The sequence below is a fragment of the Temnothorax curvispinosus genome, unplaced genomic scaffold (genome assembly GCF_003070985.1).
Source record: "Temnothorax curvispinosus isolate PA1 unplaced genomic scaffold, ASM307098v1 QBEX01005075.1, whole genome shotgun sequence".
NCBI classification, from domain to species: Eukaryota; Metazoa; Arthropoda; class Insecta; order Hymenoptera; family Formicidae; genus Temnothorax; species Temnothorax curvispinosus.
The window spans coordinates 1-11138 of record NW_020214855.1 but is presented as its reverse complement, the minus strand read 5'-3'; the positions used below and the strand labels follow the sequence as shown (position 1 = coordinate 11138).

General features: G+C 29.4%; 1 long non-coding RNA gene across 1 annotated transcript; it reads left to right on the top strand.

Annotated features, from left to right (window-relative positions):
- Positions 1 to 9767: 9767 nt before the first annotated feature.
- On the top strand, positions 9768 to 10332 carry LOC112454458. The gene is made up of 2 exons (XR_003040726.1): positions 9768 to 10029; positions 10136 to 10332. It is a non-coding gene; the product is annotated as an uncharacterized LOC112454458 (long non-coding RNA).
- Positions 10333 to 11138: the final 806 nt, after the last annotated feature.

The window sequence follows — 11138 nt, the reverse complement described above, 5'->3', positions numbered from 1 at the left end:
CACGTGCCAATTCACACATTTGCATGGCTGTGTTTATGTCGGGCAGTACAATCTTATTGCGGCATTTTAGGCATTATTATACGTAGAATAGATAACTGTTTGCGTCGTAGGACAGTTGCGAAATATGTGACCTTAGTTATATCGCTTTGAAAAAATTGCTGTACAATGTTGCAATATAGCTTTTGCTAAATTACGAAAATTTTCTGAACATGACTCATTTCTTACCTATTATATGTATATGTATATGTCCAATTATTATAGTTTAATATTATGCGGCGAATATAAGAGAGTTCACGTGTAAACATGCGCAATTGAAATAAATTATATCATAGTATATACATTTATGAGTACAAAAATACAAGTCAACATACTCCATCCCTACATACATTTGATTTTAGTCATTTTATTACAATAAATTACCGTTGTTACTCAAAATAACATGTCGTATAGTAATAGAAACTTTTCTTTTAAGTAATAATACGTCACTTTGATTTCCTTCTCAAGCTGAAGAACATTAATACGATATTTTGAAACGCTCGAAAATTTACTTGCCATCTCTTGAATCAGAATTTTCTGTTTATTTATTGTAATATAATTATTTGATTTAAATAAAACTTTGGAGAAAATACCTATGTCATAAAAGAGATATTTTATGACAACTTTTCCATTGTTTCTTTCGCCATAAATACATAAACGGAACGCAATGCCACCGAGCCCCGTTCTCCTCAATATACATATAAAGATATCTATATATTTAACGTAATTATTTAAATAAATAACTAATCAAACGTAAATTAAACATTTTACGAATAACATATTGTAAATATCGTAATGTAAATGTAAATAATAATTAAATAGCATATTATTAATATTATACAAAAACTTTTTATTAAAATACAATAAAAGTAAAATTATAAAATTTCTCAATAACATATACGTATGTATGAGGATACGTATGTATGTATTGGAGATAACAAAAATGACTTTTTTTTTTAAGTTTAACGACAGTAATTTTATACTATAAGACAGGAGTTATATAAGATAGCACTCCTTTATAAGAAAGTTCTCAACAAGTCAAACGCACAACAACATATTCCTTTAGAATTACTTCATTTGCCAGTTGCTTTTACTTGAAGGATTGATGGACTTCACAAAAACTTAGTATATTCAAAAGTAGTAGACTTAGTATTTTCCTAAGTCATATTGATCACTTGACAGACTGCAACCATGCGAGCCCTGTACGTATTTTTGTTGTCGGCCGTTATCGAAAGCGTATTTGGACAAGCAATATGTATACACTGATATATAATAACAGTTTTAAATTTTTATTATTACAAATAATTTTATCATTACATCGTCCTATCAGAGGAAAATGATGTCCTTGAAAGTGTAAGAACATATACAAAGTGTTTCGTTTTAAATAACGACCTCAAATACCTCTTGAACAATATATTTTAAAGAAAAATGTTTAAGATAAAAGGGATTTGGAGGGTTTAAAGGGATCAACAGACGATCTTATTAAATTTTGGATCCGGGGTCTATGCAGGGCCCAAGTAAGATTTTTTAAAATAAAACGCCATATTGTTAAAAAAATATTTGAGGTCTTTATTTGAAATGAGACATTCTGTATACATATATTCCATTACAAAAAAAGCTTGAAAAAAACATGAAAAAGATGATCTTATAACATTATACAATACATATCTTTTTTTTCTTATATACAATTAGTCGTATATTGCTCAATTCCGAACATATATCTGTCTCAACCCTCTGCATATATCTGTCACAATATATCCGTTTATACATAAAGTATCAAAAATAATTTTCTTCTAAATAACGTTTGTCATATTAAAAAATCTTAAATTGTAATAAAAATGTAATTCTTAACAGTAATAGATTTTATAGACATTTAATCTATAGAGCAAAAATGTCAGATCCGGCTAATTAGCCGGAAAATAAATGTATTTATTAGAATTTACTATGTGTTTAACAACATCGATTGATTTTATGCATAAAACTGGCAACTAAATTAGCTATTATAATAAGCTTCTATTAATTTAGTCTTTTACTTTCTTTTTAATTAACCCTTAAATGCCCCGTGGGGTCCAGCGGAACCCCATCAGACCCTTTAGAATAAAATGTTTTCAAATGTTCTTGCCAAAAATGGAGCTCATGCTCCTATTGATGATAGTTGAGTGATTGACCTACCCGTGTGTACACTTAGCAGTACTCAGTTTACTTAATTTTTTATAGTATGTTGAAATTGAAATTTTAACAATATAAGCATTTTATTCTCTTTTCTAAGCCTTGAAAAACATTGAAAAAAGTTTTCATAACTGAAGATAAAAAAATCAATGAGTAAGGAGATATTTTTCATGCTGGGGTCTTTTAGACCCCTCATGTCATTTACGAGATTCTTGAGAAATGTGGCATTTAAGGTTTAAATTGACGGTACAAAAGCCGCATGTAATGAGGAATATTCTGGCGACGTAAATGTTAAATACAAAACTAAATTAAACAAAGTAAATTAAAATTTGTTATCAAAATACAAACAAAATTCTAAAACGAAATAAGAAGATAGATAATTTCACTTGTCCCTTTTGGAGCGATAATATGTGTGTGTATACATCTCATAAGAAAGTATATATAAACGATAATGTCTTATTATACAATTAGTTTATATTACAAAACTAAATACAGGATAATCCAAGATTTATTAAATAAAAATTTATACTGTTTTTGGATATTTATACATATTTATGTCCTATCCATTTCTTTAACTAAACTTTACATACCTAAATATAAAAATCAATATCGTAAAACTTTAGAAGTTGAAACAAATTTTTATATGTATATATACATATACTATACATACATGTATATATATATTTTTTCTTTATTATACATTTTTGTGTATTGAAGTAATGTATAAAAGAATAGAAGTACACAATTCAATGGCACTGCACGTGCACTTCACGCATTATCTTGCAGTTCAAGTTCGACAAGAACAATGTTATTACGATAATCGACATTGTTATTATAATATGCTAATGGTCAGCGATACCGTACGCGCTATCAGGATATTGCAAAACGGTTATTAAAGTAATACAACCGTGACCTTAGTTATATTATCTTAAAAACCGTTACAGTACAATTTCTGCAAAAATTAACATAAGCGCATGTTGCAATAGTTTCTACTAAATTACGGCAATTTTCCAAGCATGACTCATTTCTTATCTATGTACGTGGCAATTATTACTATACACATAGCTTAATATTATGCGAATATAAGAAAGCTCACATGTAAATACGCAATTGAAAAAAATTTTATTTTCATGTATACATGCATGCATATAAAAGACAACTTTAATAACATTAACAAAATAAAATGTATAATATTTCAAATTCATTATTATAAATACTTAGAAATAGTATTATTAATGCGCAAATGCAGAAAAATGTAGCGACTAATAAATAGCTCAATTTATATAATTAAACGATTTATCAGTTCCCTCGTAAATTAATTAGAAATTATTTAAAATAACTCAATTATTTTTGAATCGATTATACTAATGACATATTTACTTAATATAATATATATTTATTTAGAATTAGATATTTTTACTTAATTTAAGTAAATATATATAATTCTAAATAAATATGTGATTATATTAAGTAAATATGTCATTAGTACTATATCAAATAAATATTTTCTTGGATCTAAAAAATTCTTTTTCAGTGAATGATTAGATAATTAAAAAAACAAAAGTATAAGTATGTACATTTTTTATCATTAATCTTTATGAACAGAACGTTAGCTTGGTGTAGATTTTGGATAAAAAAAGACTTGTAACGTGTATATTATTTTAAATATTTTAGATTTTTTAAAATATAAAATCTATTACATATTATTACAGAAAATATATACGAAACATTATTCGTGAACAGTTAAAGAAAATAACAATAACCTCTATAACAAGGAGTAACGCAAACATGAATTAGAAGCACGGATTGTTGGGCTCCAATAATGAGCATAAAGCAATACCTATAAATACTTAATTAATTTATGTACATTGAAAATATGTGTAAACATTGGACAAAAGTTTGCTCATTTAAAAACCATTAAAAAGTTTTTCTGCATTCATAAAAAAAAATCAAATTCTAAAACTTTCAAATAACGTAGGTATATGTATAATGTACGTATGTAAAAGTATTTATTAGCAATAAAAAAGTGACTTTTATTAAGCGTTTAACAGCAATAACTTTATCGTATAATTTTTAAGAAACATTTTCAAGAAATATTTACTTATTCGAAGTGAAGAAATACCGTTTTGCAGAAACTTAATACTTTCAGATGCTAACAAGTTAAAAATCTTTTAACAGCAACGGAAAATATAATACTAAAAATATAAACAATTGTAGATATTTAATCTACAGAGCGCTAATGTCAGATCACGCAAGTTTATTAGAAAATTTACTACCCAAGCACGCATGTCTAAAAGAAAAATTTTTAAGACGTACCTATTTTATATGTATTTAACAACCTGAATTAAATTTGTGCATGATACTGATGGTAGCTAAATTGACAACTAATAAACTTCTCTTAATTCTATTTTCTACCTTCTCTTTAATTAACTTGTTATTACAAGCACTGTTCCAAATGGAAGGCACGGATATGTCCATCTCAAATAAATTATCATCTTAAAATGGAGAATACAAGCGACAAACAACACGAAACACCTAATAATTAAGGAGTAAATATAAATATAAATATAAATTAAGTAAAATAGTAGATTTTACATATATTATCAAAATAGAAAAAATATTTTAAAAAGAAGTATGTATGGAGAAAAACGTTTTATTGTATTATATGTTTGTATATAGTTATTGTCTGCTCTAGTTGGTAGTCATTAATAGCTTTATCTCATATTTATATGCAATTGTTTAATTGTAGAAAATACATTTATATCATAGAAAAACATTAAACGTTTTCACAGCTACATCTTAAATATATGTATAAGAATTTTAATACTCGTTATTTGGTCCCACTGAGATGAGTTATCATTAGTTGAATTATCTTTATCGTGCGCGCGCGCGCACACACAACACACACACACACACACACACACACACACACATAAGGTAAAGGTACCAATACCCGGACGCTTAAGCATAGGAAATGTACCAATACCTGGACACGTATCTGTGTCTGGATACCTTTAAAAAAACATAAAATTATGAAAATAAACGTTTGGATATTATAACTTAAGTTTCAAACTACAAGAAAAAATACTTTTATCTTTGATTTTAATACGCGTTATACTTATAAATAATAAAGGTGTCCGGATATAGGTACATGTCCGGGTATTGGTACCTTTACCTTATGTGTGTGTGTGTGTGTGTTGTGTGTGCGCGCGCGCGCGCCAAAGCACACGCATAATGGATTAAATAATTCTTATATTTAACAAATTGACTATAGTTTTGTAATCATTAAGAACATTGTTTAACATAAATAGATATCTGAGAAAAATGACAGAATCATAAAACGGTAAAAGTAAAATCCTGTATGTAATACATTGTGGACATAACAATTATGAATATGGAATGTGAAGACTGAAGAACATCTTTACGCCATGTATATCCGCATACATGTACAGATAGGCACATAAATACAAGAATACAGAAAGTTAAGATAAATTATTTTTATAATATCTATACTGCAAATAATATGTGGATATAAACCGCATATAAATAGCTTGAAAAAAATTAATTTTATCCTTTTTCACTCCTATCTTTTTGACATTTTAATCCGTCACATCTAATCTGCGATAAAATAATTTTTGAGAGAACTAGGAATATATATACAACACAGTGGCGCTGCACGTGCCAATTCACACATTTGCATGGTTGTGTTTATGTCGTCGGGCAGTAGGTACTTATCACGGCATTTTAGGCATCATTATACGTACAAAACGTAACTATTTGCGTCGTAGAAAAATTGCGAAGTATGTGACCTTAGTTATATCGCTTTGAAAAAATTGCTGTATAATGTTGCAATATAGCTTTTGCTAAATTACGAAAATTTTCTGAACATGACTCATTTCTTATCTACGAGTCCCGGGTTTTACCCGACACATTGCGGGAGCATATTCTACAAGTAATAATAATAAGAAAATGTTATATGAAGTTTGGCTAAAAATGCTTTCTTACAAAGTTATAACAAATATTGAAACGGAACATGAAATATAGGTAACAACAACGGTCTTCTGATCTCCGAAATCACCAAGATTTAATGCCTCTTGACTTTTACTTATAGGGATTAAGTCAACGAATTAATAATTTAATTACTGAGATACAACAAAAATCTCAGAAAATTTGTGTTGTAATAAATTCCGTATTACATCGATGTTAAGCTGGCATTGTCGCGCAAGGACAAGGACGTTTTAATAATCACTAAATAACCGTAAACTTAACGTGACATGCAATCTATCTTCTTAACATGTCTTCTTTTATTTTTCATTATTTTACAGTTATTTATTGATTAATTATTAAACCCAAAGAAAAGTGTTCGGTATATTTTACAAATGTTCTGAAATTACAATTGCGCGCGCGTTTTATGGATATATCTTTTTATCTTAACGTAAAAGCGCAAGAATTTTTGGCATGCAATTTCTAACATTATCAAGCAAGGATAGAAGCGGCGAGTAGACAGAAGTCTTAAGCATTATAAAAAAGAATGATCTCTCGACTAAATATAATATTTGAAAAGAAATATAACGCTTTGTCGTTAGTAGGCACTTTTTAAGAAACACACACGTACATATTAAATAACATTTTATTGTGATAACATGTAAATAATAATTGAATAGCATATTATTAATAACACTATACAAAATTTTTTTATTAATATATAATAGAAATAAAATAAAATAAAAAATAAAATTCTAAAATTTTTTAATGACGTATACACACACACACACACACATACGTCATATATACCTAGTATTCACGATAACAAAAATGACTTTTTTTAAAAGTTTAACAACAGTAATTTTGCACTATAATTTTGAAACAATTTTCAAGGAACGATAAGATACAGCATAGCTTTATAAGGGAGTTCTCGATAAGTCAGACGCACTTACTTCATTTGCTTCCAGTTGATTTTACTTGAAGGCGAAGGACTTCGCAGAAACTGAGTATTTTCAAACCCTATAAGTATAAATCGTACTTGCCAGACAGCAATCATGCGGGTGTTGATGTACTTATTTTTATTGTTGGCCGTCATCGGAATCGTATTCGGAAAAGCAGTATGTATACACTGATATATGATAATAGTTTAAAAATTTTTATTACTACAAATAATTTTGATTATTGCATCGTCCTATCAAGAAAAAAATAATGCCCTGAAAGTGTAGGAACAAATAACTATACACAAGTCTTTAAAAAAGTTGGGAGGAGGCGGTAACTAAACAAAAATGCATAGGTAACTTTAATATATCGTAACTCCGTGAAAAAAAATCGTACAAACCTCATTCTTTTAATTTGCAAGGAAAAGTCCATATTTACGATGGTCTATCATGACATTTGCAAAAAAAAAATTTATATCCCATATAGAGTGCGTCAAATTATGCAACTTTTTGGAGACAAAACACGTCCTTACTTTTGAAAAGATGGTTGGAAGAGGAGAGGATAAATCCAAAATCTAGCGAATGCTCCTTAATTTACAAACTTTACTCTTTAGAATGAAAAAAAAAGTTTTTCAAATACGACAATTTTTCGCGGAGATATGCTTATTTAAAGTTATGCGAAATTTTGATGGAAATTGAGTGTTGCGATAATTTTGTTGAATATGCAGATATGCATCTCATTTATAAGTACTTGATTTGAGAAATTATTAAAATTTTAACTTGCAATATCTCGCTTAATGTTAAAGATATTTAAAAATTGTAAAGAATTTTTCGATTTTTCTTTAATGGCGTACATCAATCACCGACTTCGTATATAGATATATTTTCCATAAACAAAAAACTTGAGAAAATTCTGAAAAAGCTGAATCTCATAGCAATGTACAATTGTGTAAAAACATGTATTCATTTTTTTATAATTAGTCGTATTGCTCAATTCCGAGCGACGTGTACCCTCTGCATATACAATATACATATCTGTCACAATATATCTATTTGTACATAATTTAGTATCAAAAATAATATTCTTCTAAATATTGTTTATCACATATTAAACATTAAATTCCAATATTAAAAAATGTAACTCTAAAATAATATAAGATTCCAGACATTTGATCTGCAGAGTAAAACAGTTAAATCCGACTAATTTATTTATTAGAATTTACTATTTGTTTAACAACATTGATTAATTTTATGCATGAAACTGTCAACTAAATTGGTTATTAATAAACTTTTATTAATTTAATCTTCTACCTTCTTTTTAATTAGATTGACGGTACAAAAGCCGCACGTAATGTTCGTCAAGACAACAGCGGCGGCGGGGTAAGTGTTAAATACAAAAATAAATTACACAAAGTAAATTATAATATCAAAATACCAAAAATATACTAAAAAGAAATAAGAAAGTATATACAGGGTGTCCCGAAATTCGAAGGTAATAAGATTGCCGCATAAAAATTCGTAAAAAATTAAATAATAAAAGTGCATAATACCATTCTTTTCATAAAATAGTTTTTTAAATATAAAAGTTTAAGGTGCAACCCGCCAATCGTAAGCATTGGATAAAAAGTCACCTGTGTGTCGTGTGTCGTGCAGTGGTATTAGATGTCAAACACTTCACGTCAAACAAACGTTGCCGCTGTTGGTACGCATACTGCCGCACGATCACACTTTTTAACCAATGCGCGAATGATTGGTAATACCATCTTAAACCATCTTTAAGAAACTACTTTATGAAAAAAATGGCATGCATTTTTATTACTTAATTTTTCACGAACTTTTATGCTACAATCTTATTACCCTCAAATTTCGGAACACCCATAAACGAGAATGTCTTATTATACAATTAGTTTATACCACAAAATTAAATACAAAATCCACAATCTATTTAATAAAAATTTATCTACTGTTTTTGAAGATTATATATAATTAAATCCTAAACCCATTTCTTTAACATAGATATAAAAGTCAATATTGTAAAACTTTAGAAGTTCAAACAAATTTTTATAATTATAGAATTGTATCAATTTGCATATAAAAAATAAGTTTAGACTAAAAACTAACAAAAACTGAACGATTTCTAAGAACTAACGAAACTGAACAAAACTGTCTAATTTATATCATACTACTTAAGGCTCCTAAACGGTCACCGCGGCCATATTGGATTCTTACTATCGAGGCGAGGAAAACACCCAATTTTGTTGTGCATGCCATTTTCAAATAAAAAGACATTTCAATAAAACATCACTATAGATCGTTTCAGAACACTTCCGAAATTGACCGAAAACTATCCTTTTCCCTCGACAATAAACAAACAGCCATAAAACGAAGCCTAAACATACGGGAAAACAGCCGTTTAACGACTGTTAACGACTATCGAAAGGAGGTGAAAACGTTCCTCCCGCATGCAAATCTTACTTTTCAATCAATTTTACGATTTTCACGAGTACGTTAAACGTTAGAGCACAGAGCGAATAATAAAGAAGTAGCATGCACGACAAAATAGGTTGTCAACATGTCACAAAGAACAGAATTCTCCATTGGAGAGAGTTCTAATTTCTGCCGCGACGGTACGTCGCCACCGTCAACGCAGAGTTCTCGGATGACCATCCAGGACCCTTAAATTACATCAAACTTATAATAGAATATGTACCAATAGAATTGAATATAAATTATTCAGTATTATTACTTTTATGTACACGAAAATTTTTGGAATGTTTGCAGTTAGTCGGTACGTTAGCCGATACGTTAGTCAAACCGTTAACTGATGCCGTAGAAGACACAGTAGGTGGCCTAGGAAGAAAATAAGTAAAATGTCTTTAAATAAAAACGAAAAAAATGTTATGTAAGTTATAAATAGATCTTTGAACGTTAAACATTGCACTAAATAACCTTAATAATAACATAATAATTTCTAAAGTTTGTATACAGATAAATTAATAATTTTACAGGTGGGACAACTTCCATTGTTGACACATAATAATGCACTGTTATTAAACATTCTACCTATGAAAAAATGCACCCACTACCATCTTTACTACTATTACATAATTCTTAAATGCACTGTTTCTTTCTAAACATGCTGAATATTAAAATGTTGCATGTATTTTGCACCTGAAATAAATATATAATATATCAAGCAATTAAATTTTACTGTAAAATTATTTCATAAATTCCACAAATTGTTTGTAAATTATAGAAAAATATCATAAAGCACGTAATTAATAAAAATATCGCAAAATATTGTACAATTCGCAATTGTCGCATTATTAAAAAATTAAAAATTAGTGTGCACAATTATCGCATATTTTTATAAATTTTGTTCATAAATTAGCGAGATCAAGAGACATCACGGTAGTCTCGCGCCAAGTATACGTGCAGCGAGATAGACTGTGTATAATCTTTATGCGAACCGGAGAGTTACGAGTACCTGAGATCATCGGATCTCAATAACGACTAAACCGTTCTAAGTAGGCTCATAAGCTCAATGGATAACTTGAACAGTTCACCGTAGAAGGGAGATTTCGTGGTCCCGCTAATCGCCGTTTCCAACTCGCATCTCGAGCGAGAATCGAGCATCTCCACGATCAGATGCACAAAGAGGTCGCAATTGTTTATACGTACGGAAATTTTCTATTAAAATTTTGACGACGCGCATTGGAATTTTCGAACGTTTTAGACGACGCACGGAATCCCGAGCGAACGTTCAGGTCAACGCGAATGTTTGTTTTATCCTTCGGTTATCGGACGGCCGTTGGAAGGCTGGGGGCCAGATGGGGCCCAAAACTACGCTTCTAGAAGATTCTAGAAGCTTCTAGAAAACCTCCCCTCTTTAAGACGCATAGGAAATGGCGGGAATCTCGCGCGGGAGATTCTGGTCATTTTCGGGTATAAATAGGGCGGAAAACGCCGCAAACGCCTGTCAGGCGAGAGATCGTAGAGATCTAGTCAATG